Below are 17,569 nucleotides of genomic sequence, written 5' to 3'. Positions count from 1 at the left end.
ATTAGGTCGCTGGTACAATACAAACTTTCCCTGTGATCACATAACTGGGACCTGAACCAATTAGGTCCCGGTCATGTCTCCGGGACCAGAGGCAGGGGTTAACAGCGCGATCCGGGTGTCAGCGCTACTCTGAGACACCCGGATCGCACTTTTAACACCCACCGTGAATTCACGTCGGCGCTGCACAGAGCCCAGCAAGCGCCGACGTGAATTTACTGTGGGCGGTCGGGAAGCAGTTAAGACAAAACTTCAGGCTGAAAGACCGACAAACAAGCAACAACTGAAGACAGCTGCAGTAAAGGCCTGGCAAAGCATCACAAAGGAGGAAACCCAGCGTTTGGTGATGTCCATGGGTTCCAGACTTCAGGCAGGCATTGCCTGCAAAGGATTCTCTACAAAGTATTAAAAAAAACACATTTTATTTATGGTAATGTTAATTTGTACAATTACTTTTGAGCCCCTGAAATGAGGAGGCTGTGTAGAAAACTGGTTGCAATTCCTAAACGTTTCACAGGATATTTTTGTTGAATCCCATGCATCTCAGTTCTTTCATTTCAAATCCAATGTGGTAGCAGCAGAGCCCAAATCATGAAGATTGTGTCACTGTCCAAATAATTCTGGACCTAACTGTACTACTTGCTCCAACCAAAAGATCCCTAAAGATCCCTAATGACATCATCAATCATTTTACAATTAAAATGTGTTAATCCAAACTGAAAAACATCAACTAATCTGGAATTCCACAAAAAATAATGGTGAATTTATTGCCTAATATAATCAGATATATGAAGTACTACAGAGTCAGTGTAATGGCCCTGATCACCGCTTTATACTTATCTGCTCCCGGCGTCCTCGTCGACACCGCTGCTATTCTAGCGGCCTCCCACCCTGCTACCGCTTGCTTCTGGGTCCAATTCTCAGCTTTCCTGGACTATAAAGGTTCCTCCTCTTCCTTCCTTGTCAGAGCAATTTGGTTCATGCTATTGTTCCACAGCTATCTCGTTTATTGGATTTCCATGTATTGATATCAGCCTGTACCTTTAACGTTATTGCCTGCCACTTACCTGAACTTTTGCTATACCAGACCACACTTGCTAGCACTACACCTGTTACGTTGGCCATCACCAAGGGAGACTACACAGGTAGTTCCCCTGCAGCGAAAACCAGATCCCTGTATAGGGATTAACACCTTCCGCTGCAGACATTTTTCAGATTTTCAATAAATTGTTTTCCTCCCCATCTTCCAAGACCCATAACTTTTTAATTTTTCTGTCGATATAGTCCTATGAGGGCTTGATTTTTGCGGGTTGTATTTTTTCGTAGCACCGTTTATTGGACCATATAATGTACTAGGAAACAGGAAAAAAAATATTTGTGGGGTAGAAAATAAAAAAAAACAGCGATTCCTCCATTGTTTTTTGTGCTTCGTGTTTACGGAATTCACAATGCAATTAAAACAACACGTTAATTTTATTCTGTGGGACAATACGATTATGGCGATACCAAATTTATATAGCTTTTTTCTATATTTTACTACTTTTACAAGGAAAAAACTGTGAAAAATAAAATGTATTTTGTGTTGCCAAATTCTGAGAGCCATAACTTTTTTATTTTTCCATCGATTAAGCGGCATGTGGGCTTATTTTTTGCAGAATAAGCTGTAGTTTTTAATGCTACCATTTTAGGGTACATGCAAGGTTTTGATCACTTTTTATTCTATTTTTTGTGGGAGATGAGGTGCCAAAAAAACCCAGATTCTGGCGTTTTAATATAAAAAAGGTTATATGCAGGTTATATAATAATATATTGTAATAGTTCAGAATGTTACGAATGCGGCGATACCAATTATGTTTATTTTATTTTTATACAATGCTTTAGGGGGAAAGTGGGAAAATGTTTTTTTTTTTTAACTTTTATTATGGTTTTTTTTGTACATAGAGAAAAACCTTAACTGATTTGTGCTTTTTTTTATTAGTTCCCCTAGGGAACTTGAACCAATAATCGTTAGATCGCTTGCACAATATATTGCAATACTAATGCAGGAACACTATATACTCCTATAATTAATAGGAGCACAAAAATGACAAACCTGGGGGTCTTCATTAGGCACCCAGGCTGCCATAGCAACCATCACCACCCTGCAATTGCATCTCGTGGGGGCAGTGAGCTGTTAGAGGGGGTTGCCCCACTCTTTCTAACAATTTAAATGCTGCGGTCGCTATTGACCGTGGCATTTAATGGGTTAAACTAGGGGCTCGTTACTGTGAAGTGTCGGCTGTAACATACAGCCGACACCCGCATTGTATGGAGCGGGCTCAGCCCGTTCCATACTTCCCCCTACCCGGCTATGATGTAAATATACGTCAAATGTCGAGAAGAAGTTAAAGGGTGAATATCAGGGGGTTTTCTTAGACTCCGCTCCCCAGTTTAGCCCCACGTCAAATCCCTTGGGGACAAAGTTGCTTCACACCACCCTCTGCCGGCTGTTTGACAGAATCTCCATGGGTCCTGACACAGTCAGGAAGGGTTGGGAACATATTTAAAAGCCATTGGCAAATATCATTTAATATATATATATACACACGTATAGTTCCTGTATATTTCTGTCAATTTGGTTTTGGCGTATTGGAGAAGCTGCTTTATAAACTTAGCAAGACCGGAAAACAAGGTAGAGGTAACCATTTTTGAAGTCCTCCACTTAAAAATATGGAACTAGAGATACCTAACCTTTTTCTAGGTTTAAATGATATTTCACTGGAGAATCTCTTTAACCCCTTCGCAACATTTGTCTTATGGATACGTCATGGAAAGCTAGTGCTTCCCGCATTTTGCCGTATCCATACGACAAATGGTGGACACCGGCTCAGCAGCTGAGTTGGTGCCACCATCCTCAGGTGTCGGTTGCATGTTATAGCTGACACCCTGGGGTAATGGCGAGGACCGAAGTTTTCTCCGATCCCCGCCATTAACCCCTTAAATGTAGCGGTCAAAAGCGATCGCTGCATTTAAGGTGTTTGCAGCTCATCGGCACCCCATCAATGAAATTGCCGGGATGCCCGTGGCTACAAAGGCAACCAGAGGCCTAACACTGGCCTCCCGGTATACCTAGTATGGAAGACTTTCAGGCCCCAACTGAGATGCAATTGAAGTGTAGACTTTCAGGTTTAATTCAAGGGGTTGAACAAAAATATCCTGTGAAACGTTTAGGAATTGCAATCATTTTTCTACACAGCCTCCTCATTTCAGGGGCTCAAAAATAATTGTACAAATTAACATTACCATAAATAATTTTTTTTCTAATACTTTGTAGAAAATCCTTTGCAGGCAATGACTGTCTGAAGTCTGGAACTCATGGACATCACCAAACGCTGGGTTTCCTCCTTTGTGATGCTTTGCCATGGCTTTACTGCAGCTGTCTTCAGTTGTTGCTTGTTTGTGGGTCTTTCTGCCTTAAGTTCTGTCTTAAGCAAGTGAAATGCATGCTCGATCGGGTTGAGATCTGGTGATTGACTTGGCCATTGCAGAATATTCCACTTCTTTGCGTTAAAAAACTCCTGGGTTGCTTTCGGAGTATGTTTTTGGTAATTGTCCATTTGTACTGTGAAGCGATGTCCAATCAACCTTGCTGCATTTGGTTGAACCTGAGCAGAAAGTATATCCCTGAACACTTCAGAATTCATCCGGCTGCTTCTGTCTTCAGTCACATTATCAATAAGCACTAGTGACCCAGTGTCTTTGGCAGCCATGCATGCCCATGCCATCACACTGCCTCCACCATGTTTTACAGAGGATGTGGTGTACTTTGGATCATGAGTCGTTCCAAGACTTCTCCATAATTTCTTTCTCCCATCATTCTGGTACAGGTTGCTCTTAGCTTCATCTGTCCAAAGAATGCTGTTCCAGAACTGGTAATTTGAGAAGTTTGAGGAAAAAATTGATTTTCCCTGGCGCTGCTAACTGATAAAACCCTTCTTGAGTAATGAGGATTTAAAACAAGCAAATGTAATATCAAATACATTTGCATTTGTATTTTACCTGATGAAGAGGCCGGTCCGGCCTTGAAACGCGTAGTAATTAAAACAATATCTGATATTGCATTTGCTTGTTTTAAATCCTCATTACTCAAGAAGGGTTTTACCAGTTAGCAGCGCCAGGGAAAATCAGTTTTTTCCTCAAACTTTTCAAATTACCATTTACCACTGGACCCATTGGATCCGGATCGGAACCCAGGCTGCAGCAATATTTTAAAACACGCTTTCAAGGATGTTGTGCTCCTAGCACAACCAACCAGGTCAGCAGAACTGATCACCTATCTATGGTTTTTTTACTTTATCATTTGATGCACTATGTGTGCTTTGTGTTGTTTTTTCTCCTCTACTGTTTACTGTTCAGAACTGGACTGGCTTCTTTACATGTTGTTTGGCAAAGTATAATCTGGCCTTTCTATTTTTGAGGCTGATTAATTGTTTGCACCTTATGGTGAACCCTATGTATTTGCTTTTATGAAGTCTTCTCTTTATGGTAGACTTAGATACTGATACACCTACTTCCAGGAGATTGTTCTTCACTTGGGTAAATGTGGTGAAGGGGTTTTTCTTCACCATGGAAAGGATTTTGCGATCATCCACCACTGTTGTCTAGCGTGGATGTCCAGGCCTTTTGGAGTTCATGAGATTACAAGTGCGTTCTTTATTTTTCAAGAATGGACCAAACTGTTGATTTGGCCACTCCTAACATTCGTGCTATCTCTATGATGGATTTCTTCATTTTTTTCAGCCTAACGATGGTACGTTTCACTTGCATTGAGAGCTCCTTTGACCTCATGTTGTGGGTTCACAGAAACAGCTTCCAAATGCAAATGCCACACCTGGAATTAACTCCAGACCTTTTACCTGCTTAATTGATGATGAATTAACGAGGGAATAGCCCATGCAGCCCATTAAATAGCTTTTGAGACAATTGTCCAATTACCTTTGGTCCCTTGAAAAAGAGGCAGCTACATATTAAAGAGCAGTAATTCCTAAACCCTTCTTCAAATTAGGATGTGAATACCCTCAAATTAAAGCTGAGAGTCTGCACTTTAAGCCCATATTGATTCTATAACATAAATTAAATATGTTTTGTTAAACAGCTAAATTGCCAAAACTTGTGTCACTGTCCAAATGATTCTGGACCTAACTGTAAATCGGACACCCACGGCGCATGGAGCGGGCTCAGCCCATAAGCCGGCTCCATACTCTCCTCCTACTGACTATGATGTACAGTTACGTCAAATGTCGGTAAAGGGTTAAAGGGTTTGTTAAGGTGTAAACAATTCAATCTGGCAACAGAATAACTGTATAAATATAAAACCGATAATACTCGCTTGATAAATCCCTCCGCCACTCCAGCGCCAATGCTCCCATGATCCTCCTTGGCAGCAGTAATGACATGCCGTACCACCACATAATTACTGCAGCCAATCATTAGCTTTAGCAGGAGTGCTAAAAGTGAAGCATGTGTTCACTTCAGTCAGTGATTGACTGCAGTGATCATGTGCCAGTATGGTATGTCATCGCTGCTGCTATGTAATTAGAGACTGGACGGGACCACATGAGCGTCGGTGCTGGGATTAAAGTGTACTTCCACTTATGATTTCCCTCCTGACCTGACATTGGGTCAGACCCCTACTGCATGCTGGGTGGTATAGTTGGCATAGCAACCTTGAAAAGCCCGAAGTGTATTGTGTACGGGTCCTATAAATTAGAATTGGAGAAGTGGACATACACTATAACAGGCAAGAAATGCTGTTTTGTTGTTGTACCCAGATTTTGTTTTTTGTTAGGCCTGGAGAGCCCCCTAAAATGTGGTGAGATTTAATAAGTTACGTTCCAAAGATCTTGTGTGTTATACTTATGGTTTAAGCAGACATGTCATTGTTACTCTGTGTGTATGTCATGTGTCCTCTGTGTGATTGTTGTGTATGCGATATGCATCTTATGTGTGAGTGACATGTGTGGTATATGTCCTATGTGTGATGGGGTGTATGCAGTATGTGTCTAATGTGTGATTGATGAGTGCAGAATGTGTCATGTGTGTGGTTCTTGTATGTGGTATGTGTCCAATGTGTGAATACGGTGTATGCTGCATGTGTCCTATGTGTGATTGATGTGTGTGCTGCATGTGTTCTACGTGTGATTGATGTGCGTGTGGCATGTTTACTATGTGTGAGTGGCGTGTATGCGCCATTTGTCCTTTATATGACTGCCGTGTGTGCACCATTTGTCCTGTATGTGAGTGGTTTTTATGCACCATGTGTTTTATGTGTGAGTGGTCTGTATGTACTATGTGTTCTATGTATGAGTGGTGTGTGTGGGTCATGTGTGGGTGTGTGTGTGTGTGTGTGCACAATGTGTCCTCTGTGTGAGTGGTGTGTACACGTCATAATTTCTATGTGTGAGTGGTGTGTATTCGGTATTTATTTTTGTCCAGCTTTGTTGCTGTTAAAGGCACCGACGTTATTCCAGCAATGAGCTGTAATCTGTAAATAACCCATGCAGCAGGTGTGTAAATCCCCTCCAGCACCACCACAGTTAAAATTATCGCTGCAAATTTGGGTGTAGATTTACGTTTGTTGCACACAAATAGCCCAAGATGCGCCAAAACAATAAACAAACCATTGGAAGACATGGAGTATTTCCAGATGCACGATTGAGTGACTTCTAATTAAAGCAGTAACATTGATATCATCGGATCTCTCGGCCATGGAGAATCTTTGCAGTGTAAATGCCATTGGCAGATGAATTAACACAAATATTAGACAAAACCCCCACTCGAGCTTATAAGAAACAAACTGTCCAATCTGGCCAGTGTTTTAGAAAAATAGTGCCATTCTTTTTTATGAGCTGTCTCTGATATTTAAGCTCGGGCCCTATTTATTTGAATGAGGCTGAGCTACAATCCTAGATACAGCTAATGGACAAGAGTGGCTCTGCTTCTAGAAAAACAGACCTAATCGCGTACAATGTATGACATGTAAGTAAACCATGACTTCCAATATATATATACGTTTTTTGCGTTTTAAATTTATGCTGTTCACCATGTGACATAAATAACTTGTTACTATTATTTAATGGGTCGGTACGTTAACTTTGATACCAAAAATGTAACTTTTTTTTAATGTTTTACTACTTTTGTGCAATAATAGCACATTTCATGGCCACATCCCAAAAGCCATAACTTTAAGGGCTTCTTCAGACGAACGGGATATACGTCCGTGCAACGCGCGTGATTTTCACGCGCGTCGCACGGACCTATATTAGTCTATGGGGTTGTGCAGACATGTGCGTGATTTTTACGCAGCATTAGTCCGCTGCGTAAAAGTCACGACATGTCTGTTCTTTGAGCGTTTTTCGCGCATCACGCACCCATTGAAGTCAATGGGTGCGTGAAAACCATGCATGCCACACGGAAGCACTTCCGTGCGACCAGCGTGATTCGCGCAACAGCTGTGAAAAGGATGAATGAAAACAGAAAAGCACCACTGTTAAGTGCCTTTTGCGCAGGCAAAACGCCACATTTTTTGCGTGCGCAAAAAGCACACGCTCGTGTGAATCCAGCCTAAAAAAAATAAATATTAGAACCATTTTGGGGTATATATAAATTCTAAATTAACTTTTCTGAATTATTTTTCAGAAAAAAAAGCATTTACGTTTTTGGTTGCTTGTTTTTTGCTGCTCATTGCGAGGGGGGTTTAAAACATGTTAAATTTATTATATGGGTCATTACAATCGTGGCAATACCATATATTTATGTGTTATATTGGTACAAGTGTCTTGTAGATATTAATGAACGCTAAGACTTGTGGATTGCTAAAAAAAAAGTTTATTTTATAATATTTCACATTTGAGGCTTTGTCAGAGGAGAGTCCAAATTTAAAATGGGAAACTTAATATGTAAATGCTGACCTCTTTTCCATAATGTATATGCACATTTGCACCAGTATTCAATCTACATTAAAGGGGTTGTACAGTCATAAGAAATTGATGGCCTATCCTGAGGATAGTCCATCAATTTCTTATGACTGGACAAACTCTTTAAAACTGGACTGTCACTTGTTCTTTGCAGTTATAGCTTAGGGCAGTATTGGATAGACTTGTGACTGCTGAGCTTCAAGATATCTAGTTTTATAGGGTTTGCTGTGGTATGTAATGTTGTTTGAACACTGGTGCAAATATCCATGCTTATTATGAACAATGGGTTGCTGCACTCCTGGTTGACTAGTGTTTAGTAAAGTGATATTCTTGTTTTCAAATATAATAATAATAATAATTTAGAATATTATGAACATATATAATAGTACTGAAGTGAAAAAAAAGTTACTGAAGCACTTAGAAGCAGGTCATGTATGTGACCAATCCTTACTAATCCACATTTGTTGTGGAATAGAATTAAAATATATACAATATATACAAAACTTATTCTTTTACATGTGTTCACAATTGTATGTCGTAATAGTGAAAGAATAAGGCTCCATGCACACGAACGTGCTTTTGCGGCCGCAATTCCCCCAAAAATCCACGGGAGAATTGCGGCCCCACTCATTCCTATGGGCCCATGCACATGATCGTGGTTTTCACGGTCCGTCCATGGCCCAGGCTCATAGGAAATAATGCGCGCGGCCAAATAAATAAATAAATAAATAAATGCTGCGTCCTCAAGGCCCAAAATAGCTGCGCTCTAAAGGTGTTAATGCAAAGAAATTGAATAGTCTTCAAAAGCCAAGTCATTCTCCGGACCTCAACCTGTTTGAGCATGCTTTCACTTAATGAAGGCATAAAAACCTACAAACGAGCAGGAATTGAAGACGGCTGCAGTAAATGAAGACAAGGCATCTCCAGGAAGGATACTCAGAAATTGTGATGTCCATGGTTTTCAGACATCAGTCATTGACTGCAAAGAATTTACATTCCGGTATTAAAGATGATCCTGATATTTAGAAATTATGTAAGTTTATCCAATTACTTTTGAGCCTGTGAAAATGGAGGGACTATGTAATAACTGTAAGGCTGGGTTCACACGACCTATTTTCAGACGTAAACGAGGTGTATTATGCATCGTTTTACGTCTGAAAATAGGGCTACAATACGTCGGCAAACATCTGCCCATTCATTTGAATGGGTTTGCCGACGTACTGTGCCGACGACCTGTCAAACGACGACGCGTAAATTGACTGCCTTGGCAAAGAAGTGCAGGACACTTCTTTGCAACGTAATTTGAGCCGTTCTTCATTGAAGTCAATGAAGAGCAGCTCAAGATTACGGGCGTAAAAGACGCCTCGCATAATACGAGGAGGAGCTTTTACGTCTGAAACGACGCAGCTGTTTTCTCCTGAAGACAGTCTGTCTTTTCAGACGTAAAAGACCGTTCTCATGTGCACATACCCTAATTCCTAAACGGTTAATGCAACATTTTTGTGAAACCTCTTGAATTAAAGCTGAAAGTCAAAAACTTCAATTACATTTTGATTTCTTTGTTTTAAATCTATTCTGGTGTTTACAGAGGCTAAATTCTGAAAATTGTGTTGTCACTGTCTCTCATATATAGAGAAGCCTCCAGTCCATTCTTGCTTCTCCTTTCCTGGAATATTTATTACAGAATCTTCCCTGTTTTACTGGCCAGGCAAGAAATCTTTTGAACATAGTACATATTTTGAAGCTATGTGCAAGTGTAGTCGAGTCATACAGATGCTTCTGTAAATAAATCTTTAATACTATTATCTTTGTATTTACTTTATTGATATAATAGCTGAAAAGTGCACTATGTGTCTATATAGAGTCATAGTGCCTTGACTTTTATGTCCCAATGTCCCTATATCTAACACCCACCTACTTTTTATGACTTTTATTTACCAATTTTTATAGGCATTTCTCTAGACTATTACCTTAATGATGATGCAAATGTTCCTGTAAAAGCGGCCTTGCAATTCTAATAAAAGATACAGCAGCGGGCAATTGTTTTACTGGCTAGTAGTTCACATCCACCTATTTTAATTAACAATATACCCAGGGGACATATTTTAAGTACTTAAAACAACTGTTCAAATTTGGAACATTTTAAACAGCAGAAAGAGGATCTTTATAATTGATTTCTGGTGAGCTGCGGCAACAATGAAGAGCTGGATGGAGTCTATAGGAAAGCAAGCTTTCAAATGTTTTATTAGTACAGAGACTTGTTGGCAAGTTTTATTCAGAAATGAATTCCGAGGTGGCCCTTCCAATTTTCTTTGATTTATCACACAATTTAGAAGAACATTTAAAAAATCAACAGGAATATTGATGATTCCTGTAGATTCCTAATGTACTAAAAAGCCTGCAGCACACTATCCTTTACAATAAAATCAAAACATAAAGTCTATGCCATACTTGACTAAGATTCAATCAAATACTATATTCCATAGACCCTAATATGTATATTGTGTTGAATCTATAATGTATTTACATTTTAAATAGTGTTATTATTGCCATTAGAAAGGAAAAATGAAATTATTTCCCCCTTCAGCTGAATAAAGGTGCTGGCTGTAATCAGATCAATGTCTAGTGCTCCCACGTTATTGAAAGTACAATCTATAAAAATGCTGGAGAGCTGAATCAAAAGATTAATTGTATTTTCTGCTCCTGTTTACAAATTCTGCATTATTTCTTGGCTTTCCCATTGTGTTATTATTTTTAGAGTTAGACAGCGACTTGCACAACTTGAGTCAAATGAAAAAACTTTCATACAATTCATACCCCATGACTTTTTTTACTTCTACCTTTCAATAGAAACCATGTATTGCTGTTATGTTTTTATTAACCACATAGAGATTCGATTGTTGCTGCAACTGGCAATATTCAGCCAGAGACGTAGCTAGGTTCTTCTGCACCCAGGGCAAAGATTCAGTTTGGCAACCCCACCCCAACTTCTTTCCCCCTCGCTATTTTTGCTTTCTCTACCAATTAATGAGTTGGATTTTTTTTTATGTAAAACTTTACAAGCAATATAGTTTTATAAGGTAGTTAACATAACAATAAATTAAAATAGGTCAGTGTTCCTGACTAAAACAGATTATATAACTGATATTAAGACTATATAGTGACATAATGAACAGCCTCCTCTTGTAGATAGTGCCACACAACCCCCCATGTAGATACTGCTACACAGCTTTCCCTGTAGAGTGCCACACACCCCCCTTGTAGATAGTGCCACATAGCCCCTCTGTAGATAGTGCCACACCCCACTTGTAGATACTGCCACACAGCCCACCCTTCTAGATAGTGCCACACGCCCCCCACCCTTGTAGAGAGTGCCACACACATCTCACTGTAGATAGCGCTACACCCCCCCCCTTCCTGGTGTATAGCACCCTTAGGGTGGAATGTCCAACGCTCTGGCCGGAGATTCCGTTCCAGGAGGAACCCACGATGTCACTGTCTATACATGGATAGTGACATCAGGCGCTTCTCCAGGAGCGGAATCCCCGGCTAGAGCATCAACAACTCTCTGGCTGGGGAATCTAATCCAGGGGGAGCCCCTGACATCACTGTACATATATCGTTTAGAAGGTGATATCAGTGTTACCGTAAGAAGACCAATGTGGGGTGCAGGGGTTGCTGTACGGTCCCCGTCAGGAATATTGTAACACAGATTACAGTGGAACGAACACAATTCTTTAATGTCAGATGAGGTACAACTCTTAATGGTTTATACTGTCAGATGAGGAACAACACTTAGTGGTAACAATGCCAAAAACACAGTCTTTAACTGCCGCAATAGCAGTGTAATAAGAAACGTTTCTGGAGCAAATAATACCGCCTCTCAAAAGTAAACTTTGGTTCTCACCACCTGGCCACAACCCAGTAGTACTAGGAAAAAAAGCAAAAAGGGAGACACGGCGCCAAGTGGCGTGATCAATAGTATAAGGAGCAAAAAAAACGGTACATAAATGCTCACCTGTTCAGTGGCAAATTACCGGCATGTAATTTGTATCAATAGCTGCTGCCAATCCCGGACGAAATCCCAGTGGAGATGCCAAAGTAATATTGAAGTAAGAGAAAAAACGGGATAAACGGCGCTGCTTGTAAAGGTACGGTTTATTAGAAGGATGCTACGCGTTTCGGCGCCGGACCGGCGTCTTCATCAGGCATGTCGCAGGGTTAAAAACCACATGTATATATACCAAATACCATAGGGTAAATTACAAACTGATTGGACCAGTTCAGACCAGCCTCCTGGCCAAAAACCACAAATCAGAGTGAACTACCAGCTAGTTTACGATAACAGAAATAAAAAATATATATAATTATAATAACAAACATTGCTGAAGTACATACGTGATGGTAGTTTAAGAAAAGGGCAGCGGCCGTTGTATGTTGCCAGGAAACACATACACAATACAATCCGGAAGAGGTAAAGCGGTCTCAATGGAACGCATGGTGGAACGTTGTCAGGGAAACCACTGACAACAAAAATCCCGGAAGTGAAGCACAGTGATACGCATAATGAACCGCAGATACGGGCGATATGCTGGGATTATAAAAACAGGATTTACCTGATTAATACAGTAATGAATTACAATAGAAGATTTAGAAGGACATAATAAAGGACCTAACCCGGGGACATATAGACAATTAGGACGGCAATACCAGATACAATAGCCGAAGAAATTCAATATTGATTTAGACATGCACGAACTATAAATAATAATTAATAATATTATTATAGAGCGTAAAGAAATATATATATATATAAAAAAATATATAGTATGAACAAGCCTCAGCTAATAAAATTCACATAAAATGTTAGGGTAAAATTACATAGCACAATGATAATAATACTTACAACAAAACTGCATAAATGAAGATAGAAGGGTTATTGTAAAATAGTAACATAACGCTTATGAGAAGCAAAATCTAAAAGCAAGGTTAAATTAATCGTCAAGACTTCTATATCATTAATCCAATACGGGAGTATGGTTAAAAAGCAAGGTCAACAGTTATATAAACATAAACATAAGATCATTAATCCAATGCGGACTCTGTAATATCGTTAAGACCATTGGGGTATAACGTTCCCAATTTATATATCCAGAAATTTTCCCTTTGCTTTAATCTGGAAAATCTATCGGGTATATCGATAGGTATTCTCTCTATAGGAGTTACAGTAATAGCGCCAAAGTTACAGTTATGTACAGTGGCACAATGGCGAGATACACTATGTTTAACTAAACCAGTCCTGACATTAAATCTATGCTTATTGATCCTATTTCTAAGGGTTTCGTTAAACATAGTGTATCTCGCCATTGTGCCACTGTACATAACTGTAACTTTGGCGCTATTACTGTAACTCCTATAGAGAGAATACCTATCGATATACCCGATAGATTTACCAGATTAAAGCAAAGGGAAAATTTCTGGATATATAAATTGGGAACGTTATACCCCAATGGTCTTAACGATATTACAGAGTCCGCATTGGATTAATGATCTTATGTTTATGTTTATATAACTGTTGACCTTGCTTTTTAACCATACTCCCGTATTGGATTAATGATATAGAAGTCTTGACGATTAATTTAACCTTGCTTTTAGATTTTGCTTCTCATAAGCGTTATGTTACTATTTTACAATAACCCTTCTATCTTCATTTATGCAGTTTTGTTGTAAGTATTATTATCATTGTGCTATGTAATTTTACCCTAACATTTTATGTGAATTTTATTAGCTGAGGCTTGTTCATACTATATATTTTTTTATATATACATATATTTCTTTACGCTCTATAATAATATTATTAATTATTATTTATAGTTCGTGCATGTCTAAATCAATATTGAATTTCTTCGGCTATTGTATCTGGTATTGCCGTCCTAATTGTCTATATGTCCCCGGGTTAGGTCCTTTATTATGTCCTTCTAAATCTTCTATTGTAATTCATTACTGTATTAATCAGGTAAATCCTGTTTTTATAATCCCAGCATATCGCCCGTATCTGCGGTTCATTATGCGTATCACTGTGCTTCACTTCCGGGATTTTTGTTGTCAGTGGTTTCCCTGACAACGTTCCACCATGCGTTCCATTGAGACCGCTTTACCTCTTCCGGATTGTATTGTGTATGTGTTTCCTGGCAACATACAACGGCCGCTGCCCTTTTCTTAAACTACCATCACGTATGTACTTCAGCAATGTTTGTTATTATAATTATATATATTTTTTATTTCTGTTATCGTAAACTAGCTGGTAGTTCACTCTGATTTGTGGTTTTTGGCCAGGAGGCTGGTCTGAACTGGTCCAATCAGTTTGTAATTTACCCTATGGTATTTGGTATATATACATGTGGTTTTTAACCCTGCGACATGCCTGATGAAGACGCCGGTCCGGCGCCGAAACGCGTAGCATCCTTCTAATAAACCGTACCTTTACAAGCAGCGCCGTTTATCCCGTTTTTTCTCTTACTTCAATATTACTTTGGCATCTCCACGGGGATTGCGTCCGGGATTGGCAGCAGCTATTGATACAAATTACATGCCGGTAATTTGCCACTGAACAGGTGAGCATTTATGTACCGTTTTTTTTTTGCTCCTTATACTATTGATCACGCCACTTGGCGCCGTGTCTCCCTTTTTGCTTTTTTTCCTAGTACTAATTTTCGGGCCATTGCTCATACCCCACCTGGGTGGCTTGGATCCCGTTTTATGAGGTACTCCGTGCACTCTTGCCCCATATGAATTCAAGGATAACCGTGCTGGAGACCCTCTGACACTGGCAGCCTCTATTCTACCTTCAACTACTACTCCGGTTTTGCCTTCAACCACTACTCCGATTAACAACGAATACCTTTTTTCTGTGATGGATTTCATCAGAGAAAGAGCTACCACTCGTGATTGTCTTTTCACACAATTGACATCCATGGACTCCCATGGGGATGGGACTGTGCCTGTAAATAACCCCACCAATATTGAGGAAATGAAGAAAATGACTAACTTGTTTCTACAATTGGAGGATCTATTGAAAGAGGAATCCTTCCTAAGCATTGACTGTCGTTTTTTGGACATGTATCTGTCAGAAAAAATAGCCCCTGGGGCCTCAGGGTCTATTTCAATACCCTGTATCTAAATGATGAAGATTTCTTTATTGAATGGGTTAAAGCTCTGGAACTGAGCAATGCAGGGCTTATCAAATGTCTGCACAAAAAAAGATCTGACATTTGTGCTGGTCTGTCTAGAACTATAGAGGACCTGAGTGAGCAGTTATATTGTTTTTCTGATTTTCCAGATTACAAAAAACTGGAATTATCTACTATTGAACGTCTGCATATATTTGAAAAAGAAACCATTAGCAGAAAAATGAAAAAACTCAAACGTGATAGAGATGATTATGTTGACAACAAGTTGGGGGACTGGACATCTAAACCCCCTCCCACCATACGTCCGCTCATGGACCGTTATAATAATAATTTTAGAAATAAACCTGATACTCCTCGTATTAAATTATCATATTCCCGCAAACGTTTTAAATCAAAACATGGCCTAATTAGAGACGAGACATCTACAACTAACCTTAGCATTAATTTGAATACACCCACCCCTGTAGTCAATCTGAATAAAAATAATGGCACATGTAATCACACCATTCCCATGGCCCTCATTCATAAGTCTGTACCAGCCCAGATTCCTACCGGCCATGCATTGTCCCAATATCCCAATCCCACTAATTGCATAGCTCCTATGAATCTTACTACCACAAATACCAAAAATATTTCCAAAAATAATAACCTATTGGGACAAATACCTCAACATGCATTCAAGTCCGCCAATTTGGATGCTCATCTTAAATTATTTAACCTCATCCCTGACACTCCGCCTAGTCTTACCTCTGATTTATTTTTTGAATCCCCTGTATTTAATGATTCTATTGATGTTGATGTAGCATCACCCCTCCCATCATGCTTGCTGAACATTTCTGTACACGAAAATCCGGTCCCTTTGGACAATCGACATACGAGGACACACCCACTGAACATGACCACGGATGGTTTAGAACCTATTTTTGATAATACCCTGGGAACTGTGTCTTTTTTAGGACTCCCATCGCAGTTCACCCGACCCCCGATCACTCCGATATCCCGATCACAAGATATTCTTCTGCCTTTTTTAAAAAGTCCAAAATCCCAAACCATCACTGCCTTTTTTCCAAGGATACAAAAGATTACAATAAAAAGAAAACTGGAGGAAGAACAAGAGGATGTAGAGGGGGCAGACACAAGCCCCTCCCTGCTTCCAAAAAAGCACAGACAGAAACAATAAAATTGTTCAATCTATCCAAATATAATCTTAATACTGATGAAACAAGTTTACTGTCCAAGGGCCTTTCTTTTTGCCCTACTACCTCTGCCGATGGCTTCGAAATTTTTATGGACCTTAATAGGTTTATGCGTAAACTAACACTCCTACGACATTTTGCACTAATACCCAAAAATTCTCTACCTGAGCTCCCACACCAAATGGTCCTATCCCCCCATTGTCCTAAGCCCATCAGTGTAGACGTTCGGCCTAGATCTACGTTTTATCCCCTCCACCACCGTGGACCAGCTCTTGAAACTTTTTATAACCTGGTCAGTAATGATCTTAAAACAATAGAACAACCCATACATTCTCTGGATAACCTTACGCGATCTGAGCGTATTTCATTAAAGAATCTCCAAAAGAACCACCATATTGTTATACGGTCCGCAGATAAAGGTGGTGGGATTATCATCCAGGATCGTTTGGATTATACCAATGAGGCCTATAGATTGCTGTCCGATACTAATTACTATGAGAAACTGCAATGTAATCCAATACCCTTGTTTCAAACTAAATATAAAAATCTTATTGAAACCGCTTTCAGGGATCAGATTTTAAATAAAAAAGAAAAATTATTTTTAACTGTTCCATTTCCTACCACACCGTTCCTCTACCACTTACCTAAGGTTCATAAATCCCTATCTAATCCCCCTGGTAGACCCATCATATCTGGAATAGGGTCCCTTACAAGTAATCTATCCCACTTTATAGATATTCATCTCCAGACACATGTGTCTAAATTACCATCTCATCTTATAGACTCAACTGATCTAATTAGAGAGCTGTACCACTTACAAACCATTCATGATTTTACGGATCTTTGGTTTTTAACAGCAGATGTTTCATCATTATACACGAACATCCCCCATGACCTTGGTATGCAGGCATCACAAACCTACCTAATGTCTGATCCACGATTACCAAACAACCAGATAAATTTTTTAATGGAGTGCATTGATTTTATACTTCAACACAATGTGTTCACATTTGAAGGGAGTTTTTATAGGCAGTTAAAGGGCTGTGCGATGGGGTCGAGATTTGCCCCATCGTACGCCAATCTGTACATGGGGGCCTTTGAAGATTTTTATATTTATGGTAATGATAAATTTAGGGACAATATAATATTTTATAAACGGTATATCGATGACCTCTTTTTTATTATCAAAGGTGAGGCGACAGTTATTTCAGATTTTATCGAGCATCTTAAT

The sequence above is a fragment of the Rhinoderma darwinii genome, chromosome 1 (genome assembly GCF_050947455.1).
Source record: "Rhinoderma darwinii isolate aRhiDar2 chromosome 1, aRhiDar2.hap1, whole genome shotgun sequence".
NCBI lineage: Eukaryota > Metazoa > Chordata > Amphibia > Anura > Rhinodermatidae > Rhinoderma > Rhinoderma darwinii.
The sequence above is the reverse complement of the archived record's forward strand: the minus strand, read 5'-3'. Positions refer to the sequence as shown.